At 45.5% G+C, this 20,483-nt stretch overlaps 1 protein-coding gene and 1 pseudogene across 8 annotated transcripts in view; both read right to left on the bottom strand.

The window, feature by feature from the left end:
- Positions 1 to 2,672, bottom strand: part of LOC131519887 (cationic amino acid transporter 3-like) — an 85,961-nt gene extending 83,289 nt beyond the window's left edge. For 2 of the 8 annotated variants that reach the window (XM_058743440.1, XM_058743438.1), the window contains exon 1: positions 1,623 to 1,932. The gene's annotated coding sequence lies outside the window, so the exon portion shown is untranslated. Of the gene's footprint in view, positions 1 to 1,622; positions 1,933 to 2,299 lie in introns of those variants that run through there. The other 6 variants (XR_009265865.1, XR_009265850.1, XR_009265852.1 and 3 more) reach the window with 6 other exon arrangements.
- Positions 2,673 to 3,778: 1,106 nt separating this feature from the next.
- Positions 3,779 to 20,483, bottom strand: part of LOC131483870 (cationic amino acid transporter 3-like) — a 29,683-nt pseudogene continuing 12,978 nt past the window's right edge.

Genomic DNA, 20,483 nt, shown 5'->3' with positions numbered 1-20,483 from the left:
ATCCATTACTAAGAACAGAGGAGAGCCAGAAAGGCCATAGTATGAATTCTGGAATTCAGTAAACCTCACCCAAAGCTCCCAGATAAAAATTAACTACAGTTTTACATCCTCAGTTATGAGAGTGTGATGAGTAGGGAGGAAAGAAGTAAGTTACTTAGCTCAGTAGCTCACAACCAAAACAATTCCTTCTGTCTCCTCTCTCTGGATTTCAGAAGAGAAGGTGAGCTCGCTTCTGCAGACAGTCTCCTTCCTGGCCACAGTGTGCTCTGTAAACACCTCACCGTCTGTGATGTCAGCTGATAGCCGCCTGGAAAATCTGCCCTGTTCTGTAAACTTGTATGAAAACACTCACTTGTAACTGTCTATTGATTTTTCACAAGGAGTTATTTTAACGTTCTCAAATCATTGTCTGAATATGTTTTCTTAATGAAGAAAACTTTCTAGTAGCTCCCCCTTTCTCCTCCTCTACTGCTACTATTCAAATGGGCCCTTCTTCAAGGGGAGTGAGGCTTTAAATGAAGAATTCACAGCAATGCCCCAGAAATGAGTAGTGGGGAACAGAAAAGACAAAGTCATGCAGACTTCACTATACTCTGTCTCCACTTTTAGACTGCAGTTATGAGTGGTCAGAGCCCATTGCTCCTTCTTCTGTACCTCCTTTAGTATTACATTGCATACAAAATGACTTAGGAAAGGCTGTTATCCCTCTGGTTATCTTCCTTCATATCTTTAAATATGTCCTTCTGTCTTCCCATATAAGTACTTGGCCATCATTTTCTCTCTGTCCTGTCTCACCAGACTGTGCTTGGTTCCTCTCATAGCCCTAGGTAGCTGCAGCACACCCTAACCATGACCCTTGGAAAGTTAATTTGTTTTGCTTTGTTTTGTTGTGGGAGGGTCATAAGATCATCTGAGTCATATGAGAGTTGTATCATGCCTCAAAGTCCTGAGTTCTCATCCATGTATAGATCAGTATGACTTCTCCACTAAGACTCAACTGCCTCACCGCAGCTTGGGAATCATAATCTAAAACAGATAGCCTCCGCCACTGCTTTTTATCTTTCTCTCCTTGTTGTTTCTAATCCCTACTCTGCTTTATCACTGCTCAGTACTAAAATAAAAGAGGAACGAGGATAAACCAAAAAAAATATAATCAAAAAATCATTTTTATCAATTTAGAATTTACTTGATGAAAGAAATTGGCATTTCCACATGATTTTGCTTAAACTAAGGTTAAAATGAATCTGCCTAAGAACTTCTAGAGCGCAAGAGAAAGAAAGACAACCTAGAAATAAGCATTTGTTTGACACATGCAATCAATGAATCACGTGTTGTGCATGGATAAGTGTTGTCTGGGCTTCTGGTGTTGGGGTGCTGCCCACAGTGTACATGGCAGTGGGGAGGAGGGTAAGCAGAGAATAATTTAAGACTCTAAGGGCCTTAAATTAACATGTTGTAAATACGTTTCAAGATAACAGCAAATTGCCACTTTGAGTGTTATAAGACCACTAGGCAGACATACCCCAGGGGAACTTAGTAATCTTTCCTCTTACAGCCTGACCTGGCCTATAATCAATCTACAACAAAATTTTTTAAATTAGATAAGAAGGGTGGGGAGGTACCTTCAGCAGCTGTAAAAATAGATATCTGTCTCTTTCAGCATGGAGGAAGAAGACTCTTGAATCCTCTCTGGTGATGGTATACCACCTTGTCAAACCAGATCTGCTATTTTGCAAAGTCCACAGCAATGTCCTCCATAAGAAGATATGACACAGAGACTTTCACAATCTCAAGTGAGAAAGTGTGGCAAAACATGAAGGAGGCAGCAAAGCCAAGTGGAAGAATCTTCATTCATTGAAAGAACATGCCTAAGCATACTATGTGCTGAGCCCTGTCGGAAAGACAAAGCTGAATAGAGCAAGCTCTGCTACAGGTCAGAAAGGAAAGGCCAGGGAGGAGGGCAGGGCAAAGAGGTGGGAAAGATGCTGGAGGAGAAATACCAAGGAATACCCTCCCATAACTTATATTTTCTTCAGCAAAGATGAGAACTTCTGGTCTGGAGGAGAACGGAGTGTAGTTCTCCAAATCACTCTGAGCCCAACAAACTTACCTGCCCTTCCTCAACTCACAAAGCCTCTAGTCTGCACCCCCAATCCAAAGTCTAGCTCTGGTGCTAGGAATATCCTCTGCTCAAACACTATAGGGCTTCCACAGCTAGTGATACTCCAAACCCAGCCTCTTTCCCTCTGTCACGGTCTCAGTTTTCTTGCCAACCCTACAAATATTAGAGATCACTTACCAATTGGCTTTTCCTGTCTCAGAAGAGAAAGACCTGAGAAGAATGTGCAAGCCAAACCCAGGTACAGGTAAGGAGGTTGGCCAAGCAGAGTTAGGACTTGTAGTGGAGCTTAGCTGGGCCCTCAGGGAGTTGGGGCCCTAAGAGGCAAGGCCCTCCTGGAGGCTGGGCCCTCAGGAGGCGGGGCCCTAGGAAGGCTGGGCCTCAGTGAGTTGGGGTTATTGGGAGGCACGTATATGGGAAGGTTTGGCAAGGGTGGAGTAAGTGGCCTAGCTGGAATCCTGGAGAAAAGCTGGAGCTGGGCAATGGAAGACTAGTGGGGGCCTTCATTGTGAGAAGGTAGACTGAGGGCTTAAATGGGACTTTGTTGGAGACTTTGTGGCAGCAAGATCTGAATTTAGAAGTAAAGGAGTTTCTAGGGGTTCCTGGGTGGCTCAGTTGGTTAAGCATCTGACTTTGGCTCAGGTCACAATCTCACTGCTTGTGAGTTCAAGTCCCACATTGGGCTCTGTGCTAATAGCTCAGAGCCTACAGCCTGTTTGGTTCTATGTCTCCTTCTCTGTTGGCCCCTCCTGTGTTTGCACTCTGTCTCTCTCTCTCTTTCTCTCTCTCTCAAAAATAAACATTAAAACAATAAAAATAACTAGAACTGAAGAAGCTTCCCAAAGTCCTGGATATAGAGGAGGTCCTGGTTGGCATAAGGAGAGTGTTGGGAGCTGAGTGGAGCACATCCTGTGGTGATTTGGAGGCCAATCCCAGATCCACCTAAAGGGTCCACTCAGCAGCCCTTTAAACAAGGATAAAAGCACCCCCTCTGACACCTCTTCCAGAATCTCCTACTAGATTTCTCTACTACCATCATCCATCCCAGTCCTCCACCCATGTTTCCTATATTCCAGGAATAAAACCAAAAGGGATCTCGTTAAAGTTTACCATGAGGGATTTCCTGAGATAGTCATAATATATTCTAACTGAATGTACATTGAGCATTGTGCTGGAGGAAGTAACAAAAAAGACATAGTTCTTGCCTAGAGAACTTCCTGCTCAAGACATTCAAAACATAGGACTTCCAAGACCCTGAAACAGTGACCAAAGGAAGGTGCCTCCTCCTTCCCAGGATGTTAATCTTCAAACAGAGGCAAGACTCTCAGAGATGGAGAAGGTGGGGCCTACTTAGAGACTGAAGGCTGAATGGACAAATGATGGGGCAAGAAGCCAACAGTCTCAAGGAAAAGGGGAACCACTCGCTCTCTGTGATAGTGCTAGATTCCTCTAAACCCTAAAATAGTTTACTTAAAGACTGGGGTGGAGGTGGAGGGAGGGAAGAGAAGGGTAGCAGCAGGATTCAATAGGGACATAGTCTATATTAATGATACTAAGAGCATTGAAATTGGAGCAGAAAGAATTGTTCCAGGTTTCAGGAAGAACCTCCAACTGAGGAAAACCTACAAATCACATTGATCCTGCCCTAGTACATCTCCATTAGGCATGGACCAAGGGCACTAACTGAGCATCACCTTTGTTCCAGGCACTATGCTGCGTAGTGGATGAGTGGTCCAGGCAGGAGTATGGAGCCAAAATTCCTGGAGGCAAAAGAGACAGGCAGGAATTTGAAGGATGTGTGCCATCACAGAACAGTAGGGAAGGGGCTTCTGGGGGTTTGATTTGGAGGCATCTGGGTCACCTGTTCCAACATTCTAGGCTGTCTTCCCTTGTCTCAAGCTTGGATTTTCCCACATGTGCATCTGCCCTAGAGAATGAAGGGCAGATACTAGGGAGGGTCTATTTATCCTCACATCTGGTCCTGAGAGCAATCCTTCCTCTTTCTCCCTGTGCCATTCACTAACACAGGGGGCTGGGAGAATTGCCAAGTCCCCCAGCCAATCACCAGGTAAGGAAAATAACTGACCCAGGACTGGTGGGGTTGGGGGGAATGCAGAGGACACAGCAAGGGGGTCGTAAGTCTCTCCTATATAAGGGTGTACAGAATGGGGGCAGTTGGAGCTCACTAGGTGATTTCACATGAACTATCTGAACCTTGAGGGGTGGGAGGAGGGAAGAGGAAAGAGGCAGGGGTGTCAAGCAGAGACAGGGGAAGAGGCTGGAGGATACGGAGATAAGAGAAACAAAGAAGAGAGATAGAAAGGAGGCAAGAGAGGGAACAAGGGTAGGGGGAGGCAGCAAAAAAAAAGACACACTGGAGGAGATGTGGGTGGAGAAACTAAAAGGCTCACAGGGTGAAATTCACAAAAAAAGTGATGGGAAGAGAGATCCTCAGAGACTGAGGAAGTGAAGCAGGGAGATAGCAGCCAGAAGGAAGGGCTGAGGACAGATTCAGTCCAGAAAAGTCTCAGACCACAAAATATTTGGAATCAGAGAGACAGAAGGGTTTAGTACTTTCCTGACACTAAACATTACTGACTTGTGAGGTTTAGTGTCATGGAAGCAGGCAGCTGGAGAGAATCCCTCTCTAGTGAGGTAGGGCTTTCCTTTAGAAATTCCAAGGTGCCTGTATGAGTGTGTGTATGTGTGTGTTTAAGTGTGTGTGTGTGTGTGTGTGTGTGTGTGTATTCACTTGACGTGCATAAGGGGAAAGGAGGAGTGGATCTGACATCCAGGAGTCCTGTCTGGAGGTGAGAGTTTTTCAGGAGCTGGACTCTCAGACCCTCTGCAGCCCCAGCAGGCACAGGCCATGACTGCAGGGACAGAGAGTGGTCAACGCTGCCACCATAGGATGAATGGAGGATGGGCTTTGGGCAGCCTCCATGCTCCATGCTCCCTGGGAGTGAATTTGCTCCTGCAAGGACACCAATTCACATGGTTTCCTGTGTTCTGGGTTCAGTCCAGTCCCCACCCTCCCTTCTTGTCCACACTCACAGGCATTTCCTGTGTTCAGAGCTTAGAACACTTGTTGGGCTGAATCATACAAAATTCCTGATATTCCTTCGGTTTTGGTTTATACAGTCTATTACTTTCACTCTTCCCTCTCCCAAAAATATTTTTTGATTCCAGGCTAAGGAGTCAGGGGAGCAGAATGAGGAAGGACAAATAATAAGAGCTACTATTTGAGTGCATACAGTGTGCTGAGAGTGTTGCATCCTTACCACAGTACTAATTCTCACTACAGTCCCAGGGATTATAGCTCAGCCCAAGACCTCCTGTTTCACCACTGCCCCCCCACACCCAGGGGAGTCCTGGCAGAGACTGGGAGCCAGAAGACAATGCCCAAAGCTTCACAACAGGAAGGGGGATGAGGAAAGAGGTCAAACTGGAACTCTGGAGGGGCCAGAAGAGCCCCCATGGAAGGGGGTGGGGAAAAGCCCAGGGACCACACCTGAAACCAAGTGGGATAAGGGCCATTTCCATGGAGGGCCAGTAAAGAGAGTAGGACACAGAGCCAGCTGTGGGCAGAGTGCAGGAGGGGGGATGGAGGATCTGCAGGGGGAGACCAAGGGCAGTGTAGACAGAGCAGAAGGGAGACAAAGGAAAGGATTCAGTCTATAGAGTATAGGCCACCAGGGAGGTATCAATAGCAGCTGCATGGGGAAGAAAGATAAAGTCCAGACTGAAGCATGAAAAACAGGAGTGAGGGAGAGACTCTGTGGGAAAGATGTGGGACTGGGGCAAATAGAGGAACCTGGGGTTAGAGGCAGTGCTCAGAGATGGGGAGAAGGCATCTTTCTTTTTTTTTAATTTTTTAATGTTTTATTTATTTTTGAGACAGAGACAGACAGAGCATGAGCAGGAGAAGGGCAGAGAGAGAGGAAGACACAGAATGTGAAGCAGGCTCCAGGCTGTCAGCACAGAGCCCAACGCGGGGCTCAAACTCACAGACCGTGAGATCATGGCCTGAGCTGAAAATGGACGCTTAACCGACTGAACCACCCAGGCGCCCCTGAGCAGGCATCTTTCTAGAGGAGAGAGAGAAGGGAAGAAAGGGGAGGTGGTAGTATTGGGGAAGGAGTGAAGGAGGAGGGTGCACACACACACTCACACACACACTCACACTCTCCAAGTCAAAAGGAACAATTATGTGGTTATTGGCTACTAGGTCCCAGTGAGCACATCAGCTCCATCTCCTCAAATGCTGGCAGGCTTTTTGAGGCAATGGTACAAAGGTCCTTAGAACTTGGAGGATGGCTGGGAAGAGGGAAATCATGAGCCAGTGTTTCTGTGTCCTTCTGTGACTGGAAGGCCTATGGGTACCTGAGGGTGTGTGTGTATGTGAGTGCACCTGCCCCAAGGAGCAGCCTGTGCCTGCAGGACTCTCTGTCTGTCTGTTGCCCCTATGACTCTTCATGTACATTACTCCTCAGCAGGAAGAGTCTTCACATGGTTTACAATGAATGTTTCTGGTCTCTCTAGCATAGCCATTTGCCATTTTGCTGTTTGCTTTTTTTGTCAGGACCTCAGCAGGGAAAGATGGAGCCAGTGGTGGGAGAGATGGTAATGCTTGGGCAGTCAGTGATCCCCCCACTTCCCTTGAAGACAGGAGCGCACACACACACACACACACCCTTGCACACACACTGCTGTCCACTGCAGCCAATGAAAATACAACGAAAGTAATCAGGGTACCATTCACACATGACCACATGGAGACTCACAAAAAGAACAAGGTGCTCAAACATAGTAATATGCCAATCACTCACACAGATGGAAAGACAAGAACCTGGGGCACAAAGTCACTTGGATGTACATCATGCCCCTCAAACACACACACACACACAAGACATGCAAACCTGGGTATATCTTCTCCAGACAATTGTGCTCAAACATACCACTGCCTAACACATCTCAGGGCACCCTCCAGTGGGTCCCAATAGCTCTCCTAGCAAATGCAGAACACCTAGCCTGGTCATAAGATCTGCCCCTTTCCATTCCCCTTCATGCTGCTTCCCCAGTCAAGCTGTTTATCCAGGCCAGAAAAGCTGTCTCCTGCCTGTATTATGGTTTGCTCATCCTGCTTCAGAAGCAACAGAGAGGTTCTCTTCTTTTCTTCCTCCACCCCATGTCCTATGGTTTTCTCCTTCTACACCCTGCTCATGACCCCCCATCCTCCAAGCAGCCTTTCCTAATGAACTAACTGGCCCTGATTCTGAATGTGTCCTTGTCCTTTACACTTGTTGGTCTGTGCTGGGTGAGTGTCACCAGTTACCTTGCATATCAATTGGCAGGGAGGTGGCTGTAAGTTCCTCAAGGGCAGGACCACTAGACCCAGTATCTTAGGCAAATGCAGGACTCACCCTCCAGTACCAGGCTGGGAATGTTCCCTGAAGCACTACTGCCTGTTTTTCACAGACAAGAACATTAATCTGGGCTCCAGCAGCCACAAGGAATGTCTCCCTCTGTCACATGCTGCAACCATCTCCTTCACAATGACCTTTCAGAGCCATTTTGGAGGAGGGCACAACCTCCGCTGTATTTTCCCACATTCACCTGTTTTTTGTTTTTTGTTTTTTTCACCTGGTTTTTAACTGGAAATACTGCTTCCCAGCTAGGGCCTCACCTTATTCTTCAGCCTCAGAAAAAAACTTGGCGATTATCAAAAATCAGATCCACACTAAAGACAAACATGTGCTTCTGGTGAGGATGCTCAGAGCTGTGCTGCAGGCTGTGAAGCTGATCCCCACAGAGGATGCCAGGTGACCAGACACCTGCAGCAGTAGTTGTAAGTGCTCCAGTGAAGAAGATGGTTGTGTGGAATAGGTTCATTGTACTTAAAACAGGAGAGAGACAAGGTCACCCTAAAAAGCACTCACTGACCACCTCCCCACCTCCCACAGGGCTGTTTCATCCCAGCCCAGCCTCTCTGGGGAGACAGGTGCCCTGCTTGCTCCCTCTTACCCTCATCTGCTTCTCAACAGCCTGTCTCTCTCCCTGCCCCTCTCTCCCTCCTGCAGTGAGAGGTTCCCTCCCTCTGGTTGTCTCTCTGCACACCCACCTCCATCATACTCCTTCTCATCCTCTGTCTCCATCTTCTGTCCATTTCTCTATTCCCTGCTCCACTCTCAGTTTCTGTCTCTGGTCTCAGTCAGCGTTCTACCATTTCTTCTCCCTCTCTGTCTTTCTCTAACTCACCTCTTGTTTCTGTTCTCTCTCCTCCCCTTCTACTGCTCAGACCAGTTCTTCAGAGGGAGGGGAGTGGGGTCTCCTTTAGCACCAGAGGACTCTGCCATTTTTTACGGATCTCTGAATTGTTGTGTTCCTGCCACAAACACACACACACACACACACACACACACCCCAGCAGAGGCCTTGACTCAGAGTCTGCATCCCACCCTACGCCACCTCTACCTGCCCCTTCTCACTGCCTTCCCCCTGGTCCCCACATCCTCCTTTCCCTTCTCTGTCTCCCTCTCTCTCACTCTCTGGGTGCACTTCCCTGGCTACCTCCTCAGTCCCTAGTCCCATGTCCATGGATATGTCTTTGGATCTGAGTCCATTGCTTTCAGACTTCCTGAGCCTGGGCCCAACTCCTGACTCTAAGTCCCTGTCTGACTCTACCATCTCTGGTCGCTGGGTGTCTGTGTCTGATCTTGGATCACTGGCTCTTCTCTGGATGCTCCTCTCTTTCCTCTCTCCTGTGTCTGGATCTGACTCCCTGTTCCTCTCTTCCACTGTGGACTGTCTGTGTCTGTTAACTCTGTGTCTATGTGTCTTGGACTCTCCAGGATGCTCAGACCAGTACTGCCTTTTTGTCCCACTCTGTTGGTCTTGGCTTGAATTTACCTTTATGTCTCTGTCCAGGGATTATCTCCCTGCTTTTCTGACTCCCAGTGTAGTCCTGGAGTCTCTGGGGTGAGCTGATAAGGAGGGTTGAGAGGGGACAAGGCTGGTGGCCCTTTGTGTGGAAGATGGAGGTTAGGATGCAGAGCAGGCTCAGCCTGAAGCACTCTTCTTCTTACAGAATATTCTCCAAGACTGCAGATTCAGGTTGACCCCCTGCATGTTGTGCTGGCTGCTCAGGCCCTTAGGGTTGCCCATCTCACTCCCCAGTTAGTCCACTGGGAGCCACTTGAAATTCTGGGAGGGCGCTTGAGGTCCCCTTGGCCAGGTATCTGTGTGTCTGGAACACTCTGTGAGAAGAGGAGTGAGGAGAGGTAGGAGGCCCACTGTAGGTATTTTGCAGAAAGGGGGCAGGATGTGCAAAACATGCAGTCTGGGAGTATAGCCTCTGTATCATGGGCAAGAACTTCCCAGAAGCTCCTTCCACCCCTCAGACAGGCCCATGTGGGTCAATGAGTTCAGGGAGATTATGCAGCACATCTTTAATAAGGGAAAGGGAACAGAAAGTGAGTGTCCCTATTTTATCCCCTCATGGTGCCTGTAATACTTCCTCATACATAAGAAGTTCTCAAGAAAGTCATTGGCTCATATTTCACTAGGTCTCCCAGAATAAGCAACTAAATCAGTAGAACTCAATCCTTTTCAATATTCCTTCCCATACCAACCCCCAGTCACTTGCCCCCAGCAACTCACTATTTGCCCCCAGGACAGTTTCCTCTGCCAAGACTTCCAAGCACCCCAGTGATCATGGGTCCCCAGCTCAAATCCCAGTCATCCCAACGCCTCCTCCTTAGTCATTTTCCTGGTGTCCCTCCATCCTCCTCTCCCCCTTTGCCCATCCAATGGCACTTGGCCCCCAAGGTGTCTCCCCAAAGACAGGTAGTCACTAATGAGCACTGAGCACTAGAAGGGGAGGGTCAAGGGCAACCTGGTGGGTGGGAGGGGATACCAGAGGTAGCAGAAAAGGAGTCATGTCAGCATTTGTCAAATACGCCATCTCCCTCCAGCATCCCTGTCTCTTGACTCCTGGTTTCTGCCAATCCATCTCCCTGCTAAGGCTGTGGGACTGAGATCAGGTGCAAATAAGCAGAAGCCTAGGCTTATAAATCCTTGGTCTGCTCCAGACTCATTTTCTGCAGGAATGGCACTCGCTCCTGCCCTCTTTCTTTGAAAACTCTCAAAGACCCTGGGAAGCTGAAGTGGTAGATGGAACCCAAGGATGAGGACAAATTTCTCTCTCTGTTCAATATCTGATCTCAGCCCCTGGTCTTCACCCTAACCTGCAAAAGCTGAACTTAAAACCTCAGGCAGTGGCAAACAGAGTTAAATCTCAGAAGAGTATCCCAGACTTAAGGAGGTACTGAGTACCTCCAGAAACCAGGGGTTTGGGTGGAAATATTCTCTTGGCCAACCAAAGATCACTGCTTGTAATGTAACCAATTTCCACTAGCGGTGTAGAAATGTTACCCTATGGAAATACAAATCAAAACCACAATGAGATACCACCTCACACCTGTCAGAATGGCTAACATTAACAACTCAGGCAACAACAGATGTTGGCAAGGATGTGGAGAAAGGATCTCTTTTGCATTGTTGATGGGAATGCAAGCTGGCGCAGCCACTCTGGAAAACAGTATGGAGGTTCCTAAAAAAACTAAAAATAGAACTACCCTACGACCCATCAATTGCACTACTAGGCATTTATCCACGGGATACAGGTGTGCTGTTTTGAAGGGACACATGCACCCCCATGTTTATAGCAGCACTATCAACAATAACCAAAGTATGGAAAGAGCCCAAATGTCTATCGATGGATGAATGGGTAAAGAAGATGTTGTATGTATGTATGTATGTATGTATATATATAATATATATATATATACACACACACACACACACACACACACACACACACACAATGGAGTATTAATCAACAATAAAAAAGAATGAAACCTTGCCATTTGCAACTATGTGGATGGAACTAGAGCGTATTATGCTAAGTGAAGTTAGTCAGAGAAAGACAAATATCATATGACTTCACTCATGTGAGGACTTCAAGATACAAAACAGATGAACATAAGGGAAGGGAAGCAAAAATAATATAAAAACAGGGAGGGGGACAAAACAGAAGAGACTCATAAATATGGAGAACAAACTGAGGGTTATTGGAAGGGTTGTGGGAGGGGGGATGGGCTAAATGGGTAAGGGGCATTAAGGAATCTATTCCTGAAATCATTGTTGCACCACATGCTAACTAATTTGGATGTAAATTAAAACAAACAAACAAATAGCTGCATCTTAAACCACCAAGTTGTGCACATTAAATATGTATAGCTTTTTGTATGTTAATCATTCGTCATTAAAGTGGTGAAAGAAAGAAAGAAAGAAAGAAAGAAAGAAAGAAAGAAAGAAAGAAAGAAAGAAAGAAAGAAAGTCTCCCTGTGGACCAGAGCAGAATCTTCTCATCAGCGACCTGTGAAGGGCTCTGAGGCCACAAAAGGACAGCAGAGAACAGCTCTCCCTGGGCCCCGGGAGCTGAGACAGGGCTGGGCTCCCCAGGCTGGGGGAATCTTTGGCTCCAGCAAGAACCCATGAATTTCCAAATTTAGGAAACCTTTCCTGCAGCCCTTTCCACTGGCATCCGTTATTCCCTTTGGGCCCTGAAATGCCAGCACCCATCCTGTCCCCTTCCCTTTTCTGGTCCCCGGCACTGTGGCTGCTAGCACAGAAGGGCCACATAGGTTTTCCTTTATGGTTGTCACAGCAGGTGACATCCCACCTCACAGAAGTGATACTTCACAGTGACCCAGCTGATAACTAGACCCAGAACTGAAACCCACATTTTCTTGATTCCCAATCTAGGAGTCTTCCCATCTGTGCTGACTGCTGCTCCTAACAGAGAAGCATACTTTGTAGGCCCCAGTGGGAAGCCTGCTCACAACCTTGGATTAAATAACCCATCAAAGCTGCACCCTTCACCATGTGATACATGTTTACATACATGACTGGTGCACACAGGACTGTTAACCACAGTACACCACAAACACCGTGCTGTGCACACTCTCACCCTTGTCACCCTCTGCCCCTCAGAGTCCAACAGCCCCTGCCCCTCTCTTCCTACTTCCTGAGCTGCAAGAAGAACTTCTTCCTTCATCATTTGCTCTTTACCCTGTGTTTACAGAGGTTCCTCAAAGCTGCACACAGGGAAGCACTTTCTGCATTCTAATCTTAGTCCTCCCTATGTAGGGTACTATGTAGGGTGACAGGGGAAAGAGAGGGCAAACTGGTGGTTCTTGAACTCCATTCTCGGAATCTTTCCTCTGCCCAGGAAAGGTCTGATCTATCTGTGATCCACCAGCTTTCTCCACACATCCTCTCAGTGTTCCTACACTCTGACCCACTTTCGTATCCAGGAGAAACTACTTCCATGCATAGGTGTTGGGGTGTTGGGATTCAATTTCACACACTCAGCCTGGGCTTATAGGGCATGAAGTACAACAAGGGGATTTGAATTACACTCAGTAAGAGCTTCCAAGAACAAGGAGTCTGAAAACCTCAGCTTGTGTGAAATTCAGTAAGAATGTGTATATGGTCTTCCCAGAGGCCTCTAACAGACAAGGACTTAGTTTGAACCTGTCTGGGTAGTAGTGACAGAGACAGAAGTCTTCACTATGATTCTGGTCATCCCAGTCTCAGGAGTGGAACACAAACACTTCTGGGGACTCTAAGGCCCTCAGGCAGAATGGGTGGAGCCTGGTTACATGATTCCCAAATCCTGAGGGTGTGAAGAGAGTAGGCCTGAACCATCCACTGTCTGGCCACCCTCCCACCCTGGCCCAATATCTTCATGGCCCTCCCTGGTCAGAGTAGGGCCTCTGAGCTCTTCTAGTTCAAACCCTCAGTGAAGGCCTCAGGACCCAGTCTCCACCCAGCCTCAGACCGTGAACCCTGATGCCATCCTTCTGTGCCTGGCAGGGCAGAGCCACCCACTGCTCATGATCCCCAACCCCCCACACGCCAAACACACATAGCCTTCTTCCTCTTCCCTCCCACCTCACCCCACCCACCACATACCACAGCCTGAAACCTGCTGGAAATTTGTACAAATCAAAGACATCTTCAGCTATGAGTCTTCAGGCTCTCCAGGAACAGCACACACACATACACACATGCATACATACACCTGCACATATGCAGATACACACAGATGCTCATACTCATACATATACACATATAACCTCAAGTACACACACATAAGTCACAAACATTTTCACATGTATGAAACACAAAGACACATACTCACAAACTCATACATTTATAGTTAACACACACAAATATACACACTTTTATACACTTATCAAACACACCTGTGCACACACACATCCCCTTCTATTCCTTCTTCTAAAGATCCAGAGCCCAATTCTCTAGATTCTAGAGATCTAGAATGTCTAGGAAAAACACGGAAACCCACAGGGAACCTATTTCCAGTTTCCTGGCCCACATTGGAACTCTTTTCCTATATTCCCCTTCCTGTCCCCACAGTCTCTAGAACTCTGGCCCACACCATGGAAGTGGTGATTCATTCCTTCATACAACAAACACTTTTGAGCACCTATCTGCTACCTCCCCTCACCTCCCACTGCCCAGGTCTGAAGTTGAGGCAGACACATAAAAGGGTATGACCATGTGTCCAGTGGTGCAATAGAAAGAGCAATAGTTCAGGGGTCAAGCACCTGAGTTCAAGTCCTGCCTTTGCCTCTTAATATGCTGTGTTACCTTGAGCACTTGATGTAAACTATCTGAGCCTGTTTCATCAATTGTAAGGTGGGGTTAATAAAATTTACCTAATAATTCTGTGAGGATTAAAAGAGAGGTAAATGTTTTGTCAGTAATATGTCTACCTATGGAAAGTGAGCCCATTCCATTCTCCAGTCTCTGTGGTGAGCATCTCCCCAACATCCTTGAGTCCTGCTGTCCCTGAAACAGAAACTCAGTCTGCTTAGCCTCAGAGCCTCAGTTGTCAGCACCACTGGGAAACATGATCTCTGTCTTGGCCAAATCCATAAGACTCCCTTGCCCCCACCCTGGCCCATCCTGCTCCTCCTGGTCCATCATACCTCTTGCCTCTCCGCAGGTTGCGTTTTCCAATAAACTTTAATGCAGCTGATGAAGGCCTGAATGTTTGTGATAGAGCACTGAGCCTACTTATCAGAAATACATGAAGTGCTAATCACCCTCAAGGTAGCTGTCCCAGGACAAACTCTCCTCTTAATCTTTAAGCTTCTACCAGCACCCTGAACCTACATGATTGATTGGCTAACCTTTCTTTGTATACCTATAGATCATGCATCCTTTCCTAGAAAAGAACAGAGCCCTTCTGCACATAATGAAGCAGAATCCAGAGACTGTTACAATGACACCTGCCCCCAGCTGCCACATACCAAGGAAACAGACCTTCTGCACAACCCCTAGGCACTGAGGAACCAGACCCCTTTGCACAACTTCTTAGCACTGAAATATCATCTGTAGCTGATAGGTCAAGTGTGCATGTAATAAAGAAATGTTAGGGACTATTGTACTCCCTTTACTGATTAGCTGCCCTAAGCTCCTTTAAAAACTCCTGGGCCAGGCAAAAATCTCAGAGTTGTCATGTGGACAAGATTCCCCCTTCTCCCCAGGTAGACAGGCTCCTGAACAAAACTTATATTCCTTTCTAATCAATACTCTCTTGAGTATTGGTTTTTGGAGTAATGGACAGTTGAACTGAGGTTTTGGTAATCAGAAATTTAAAAGTTGTGCTAAGTTAAATGATAAATTGGATTCATTGGATATCCAAGACTTTTCCAAATAAGACAGACCATTAAAGCATTGGTTCCTGAATGGAGATATATCTGTATTGATTTCTTATTGCAGAGAAACTGAAGATACTTGGGACTGCTAATGAACATGTTTTATGCTTAATTAATAGATTGTACTCTGGAGAGGTACATGTTTCTAGAAATGAGACAGACCATTAAAGCATTGGTTCCTGAATGGAGATATATCTGCATTGATTTCTTACTGCAGAGAAACTGAAGACACTTGGGACTGCTAGTGAACATGTTTTATGCTTAATTAAGAGATTGTACTCTGGAGAAGTACATGTTTCTAGAAATTATGAAATGCATACATAAATTTCCAATCTAAAGAGTTCTGATGGAACAAATAGTTCATAATTGATTACTGCTTAATTTTTACTGGATACTATGGTTTTTAAGGGTTAAAATTATGGTAAATGTCATTAAGACCAATGGAAATTACAAGGAAAGTAGATGTGTAAGGAAGGTATAAAAAATGAGAATACATTCTTGTTGAGGTAAAAGAAAATAATTTTGCCCTAAAATGAGAGTGGTGATTTAGAGAGAGAAGGCTTATGATAAAATCTGAGTGAAAAAAGGAAGTAAGTTGTAGAAGGCTTGTGAAGGGAAAGCTTTGGAAAAGAATTTTATGTGTTGTCAGGACTGACTCAGATTGAAACAAATGGATTTTGAAAGGACACTGGTATAAGATTGAAATTCTGGGGGTACCTAGCTGGCTCAGTTGGTTGAGGGTCTGACTTGATTTCAGCTCAGGTCACGATCCCAGTGTCCTGAGATAGAGCCTTGTGTTGGATTTCATGCTGAGTGTGGAGCCTGCTTCAGAGGCGGGCTATCCAGGAAGTTGTGGGTAGGAGGTAACATTTAACCTGGACCATGATGATTGTGTAGGATTTCAGTAGTCAGAGATTGGGAGGATGGAATTCCAAGGAAAAGACATAGCAACTGGGAAGGATTTCTTGACTTTGGGCATCATTTGATGTTGAATTTCTGTTCATTATTAGAAACTGATTTTCCTATTTATCCCTTCTCAACCACAATTCAAGTGACTGAAAATAGAAAGTAGATAGAAAGTGGGAAGATCACTTCCCTGATTCCCCTGGTCCTCCATTCCCCATCACGTGAGTTTATCCTGTCACGTCTCCCTGGAGCAGATACTCCTGTGACCCATCTCCTTCAAGGGAAGGCCTTTCAGTCCCAAGTACCTCCAAGAACAGGCTTTGCAACAGCAAAGCAGCACGTGTATTGGGGATTTCTCCCTCACACCTGAACCCATGTTGTTTTCCTACAAAAAACGTTGTCTGCCTCCCTCCCCATTCCTCTCCGTTCTTCCTCTTTTCCTTCACCAAGGCTGTTTCTTTCTATAACCACCTGCTGGAGTTGGGGATAATGTTCTACACACTTCATTTCCTCTACTCTTGCTTCTGCAGTCTTTTGATGATCCCCTGCAACCTTTCCTCCCCTCCTCCCATCCTTACCACTCCTCTCCTCCCTCCCCAAGTACCCCCCCCAACCTGGTCAGTTTTCCTGCCTTCTTTCTGGGGCATTTCACTTTTCTGTTTCCTCTCAACCTTGTTTATCTACGATTCCAGTTTAGAAAAGAAAGGGAGATGAGATATAAGGGCAGCATCTGTGAGGGAGTGGGTTTTAGACACAGCACGAGGCATGGTAGTCAGACATCAGGAAGAACCTGATAGGCACTGACAAAGTAGCTTAAGTGCCTCCTGGCCCATATCTCCAGATAAGTCTTCTCCCACTTGCCAGTAATTAGGAAATTGTTTTTTTTTTAAGTCTATTTTATTTTGAGAGAGAGAGAGAGAGAGAGAGAGAGAGAGAGAGAGAGAGAATATGAGCCGGATAAGGGTAGAGAATGAGAGAGAGAGAAGACAGAGAATCCCAAGCAGGCTCCATGCTGTCAGCGTACAGCCCAATGTGGGTCTCAAGCTCACTAACCCTGAGATCATGAACTGAACCAAAATCAAGAGTCAGAGGCTTAACTGACTGAGTCAGCCAGGTGTGCCTAGGATATTGTTAAAGCTAGATATCAGGCAAAGAGGGCTTCTTGACCTCTTAAACTAACCAATTTTATTTAAGTCACTGTCACTTGACCTCAGCCTTCCACAGAAGCTGGAGGTTTTGAGTATAGAAGACAGGAGCCAGGACCTGAGTCTCAGCTCAGGTTCCATGTCCACTTCCCTTGTTCTTTACTCTTATTGAAGATGTGTAGGGTTCAAATGAGATAGGGTATCCATTATGCCTCCATCTATATGTCTTTCATCTCTCTCCCCTCACCGAGTTCCGTATTAACAATGATTCCTTAATGGATATAATCTTTAAGTGTCCCTTCTGTGATGGCTCAAAAAGAGAGTCCCATTTGTAAGCAAAGAAGTAAATAAAATGGCTTCTCTTAGTACCTTCTATGAGGGGTTCTCGGAGAAGGGAGGAGGTTACGTGGGTGATGTACATACAAGGGCGGCTGTGTATTAGGCCATAAAATAAAAGACAAGAGGGGATGGCCTTGGGGCTGCTGTTTCTCTTTCTCTGCAAACCCCTTCTGATTGCAGCAGATTCACAGTGGCTCTGCAGCAGCCTAGCATCTTAGCCATTAACTTCTCAGAAAGAAAACTCACTGAGGTTCCCTTGAGAGGGAATGAAAAATAAAAAGCAGAGTTTGGTACAAACACACCACCAAGTGAGAGGGTGGTGTAAAGACAACCAGTTCCTCATGGTTGATTGAACTCCTTCAGGATGTGTTTACACGCACACACACACACACACACCACATACATACCCCAAAATTCCAACAAATATGCTCCTGTTTATAGACCTATGGAGATAAACATACCCTGCTCCTTTGCACATCTTTCCACTCAATTCAAACATATGTCCATATAGTAGGCACATACATGACTTTTAGTGAGGTGCTTTGTGAATATATGTACCCAGCCTTCCTCCTTTTTCTAAGATCCTGACTGCAGGGTGGGGCACAGGAAGATGAATGTCTGAGTGTTAGCTTCCATGTGTCATTAAATGTGTCTCTGACTACATTCCACAAAAGAAGTAGAAATTTTTTTTTCATTATTCACTATTTGGAATTATTCACTTTCTTTCAATTAGTTCGGCACCACCAAGTTTCAAGAATCATCTATACCTTATTAAGATGCTGTTCCAAGCAGAGTATAGTTCAGAGGTTAGTGGCTCAAGCTTTGCTCAAACTTGATACAAATCTTAGCTTCACTACGCACTTTGCACAAATGGCTTAACCTCTTTGAACCTTAGTTTCAACTGTAAAATGAGGATAACTATATTCACCTTATAGAACATTTGTATTAAACAGGTGATTTTGTAAAGTGTTTAGAATGAAGTATAGGGTATTAGTATTCAGCAAATGATAGCTATATTTTCATCATCACTTTGTGGGCATTGGAGATATAAAGTACTATATAAAAGAGGTTCTTTTCCCTTAGGAGGCTTTTTAAAATCTCATCAGTGAGACAAGATAAATATATGAAGAGTGCAAGAATATGTAAACCTGAAATTCTTATTTGATCCCTAACATGTAACTTATTCTCCTAAATCCAAGCCCTGTTTTAAAATTTTTAGCAGATTCCAGGGTGCCTGGGCGGCTTAGTTGGTAAAGCCTCTGACTTCAGCTCACATCATGATTTCATAGTTCATGGCTTCACCGTGTCGGGCACTGTGCTGGCAGCTTAAAGCCTGGAGCCTACTTTGGATTGTGTGTCTCTTTCTCTCTCTGCCCTTCCCCCACTCACTCTCTGTCTCCCAAAAATAAATAGACATTAAAAAATTAAAAACATAAAAATTTTAGCAGATTTAAATGCTCTAACAAGATTTTTTTAATCACTCATCATCCCTATGTCTCACCACCTTACACACACTAACATCTACCCCAGGCTTTCATTTCAGGAGTTGACAGGAGAATTTGGGATATTAAAGATTTTGAGTTTATTTTGTACATTTTTCCATTTCTGGACAAGAGCCTAACTCAGGCATTCCAAACCAAAATGACACCCATGGTGCTGGTCCATGGTGCCTTACTTTGCAGAGCAAAGGTCTAGATGACTGTAGCAGGTGCTACAACTATCTCCCAGTAAAAATCTATCTGTCCACATATTTCTGTCTGTCTATCCTCCAGATGGCAATCATATCTCATCCCTTCCTGATTCAAGACATCCCTGGAGTGATTGTCTTGAATCACTCCATTGTATGGAACCAGGAAAGACCCCAAATAGCCAAAGCAATTTTGAAAAAGAAAACCAAAACAGGAGGTATCACAATCCTGGACTTCAAGCTGTATTACAAAGCTGTAATCATCAAGACAGTATGGTACGGGCACAAAAACAAACAGATCAGTTGAACAGAATAGAAAACCCAGAAATGGACCCACAAACCTATGGCCAACTAATGTTTGACAAAGTAGGGAAAAATATCCAATGGAATAAAGACGGTCTCTTCAGTAAGTGGTGCTGGGAAAACTGGACAGCGACATGCAGAAAAATGAGCAGGGACCACTTTCTCACACCATACTCAAGATTCTCGCTCCATGGCACAATACATAATACAAACCCTGGCTCATAAATTTCTTTCAAATTTGAAAATACATATCCCTCATAAGAGTCTTAATCTTTCATGACTCCTAAAGGTCTGTGTAACCTAGAATTACTGTCCCATTTCTTTTCCAACTCACTTATTCTTCCTTTATTGCTCCATAGGTATCCTCCTCCAGGAAATATCTCCTGACCAATACCTCTTTCTCAGTTTCTACTCATACCTTCCCTTCCAAAGTAATGATCCCTCAATCCTTGTACAGTTACTAATTCCTCCTATTCTGGTCAATTTCTCTCCCAATTTGGGATATTAATTCTCTCTGCCCAATGAATCCTAGATACTTTCACAAGGTTTTTGCACCAGTATCTCCAAAAAGCATCTAAAGAATTTGGTAAGTGTATGGGTCATCCTTCCCCTGGAGTCCTTCCCCTACAGTCACCTACTCCTTGTTGGGAAGATGAGAAATAAGAAAGTAGTTTCCTATCTCTCCCTCCCAGAGCCAGCCCCATACATAAATACAATAGAAAACCCTGGCCCTCCTATACCAAAGCATAAAGCTCTGACTGCATCAATAAAGATGTATGTTGTGCCCATGATGGAGCCCTTCTCCTACTTAGGGATCCCTTGAAGTCAGGTAGAGCAGGTTGGGCCTTCTATCAATTTCACTACTTCCAGCTTCTCCCCACATCCCATGGGAATAGATGAAATAGGACCAAGAAAGGACATTTCAGGCACTCTCCTCCCCCAGGGCTGCATTTTTACTGTTGTTCTTTGAATGAACAACAGTGTTCTTACTTTTGGGTCTAGAGGAAGGGGAGAAACTACTCCTTGCCCTGAGCAAGATTCCATCCTGATGGAACAGACAGGACGGTCACCAGAACTCAGGCAGAGCCACACAAAGGCAAAACTAGAAGTGGAGCTGGACATAGCTCCACATTGAGTTCTAGATCTAGTTCTGGGTGGGGAGAATTGGT

The sequence above is a fragment of the Neofelis nebulosa genome, chromosome 8, assembly GCF_028018385.1.
Source record: "Neofelis nebulosa isolate mNeoNeb1 chromosome 8, mNeoNeb1.pri, whole genome shotgun sequence".
Lineage (NCBI taxonomy): Eukaryota > Metazoa > Chordata > Mammalia > Carnivora > Felidae > Neofelis > Neofelis nebulosa.
The sequence above is the reverse complement of the archived record's forward strand: the minus strand, read 5'-3'. Positions and strand labels throughout refer to the sequence as shown.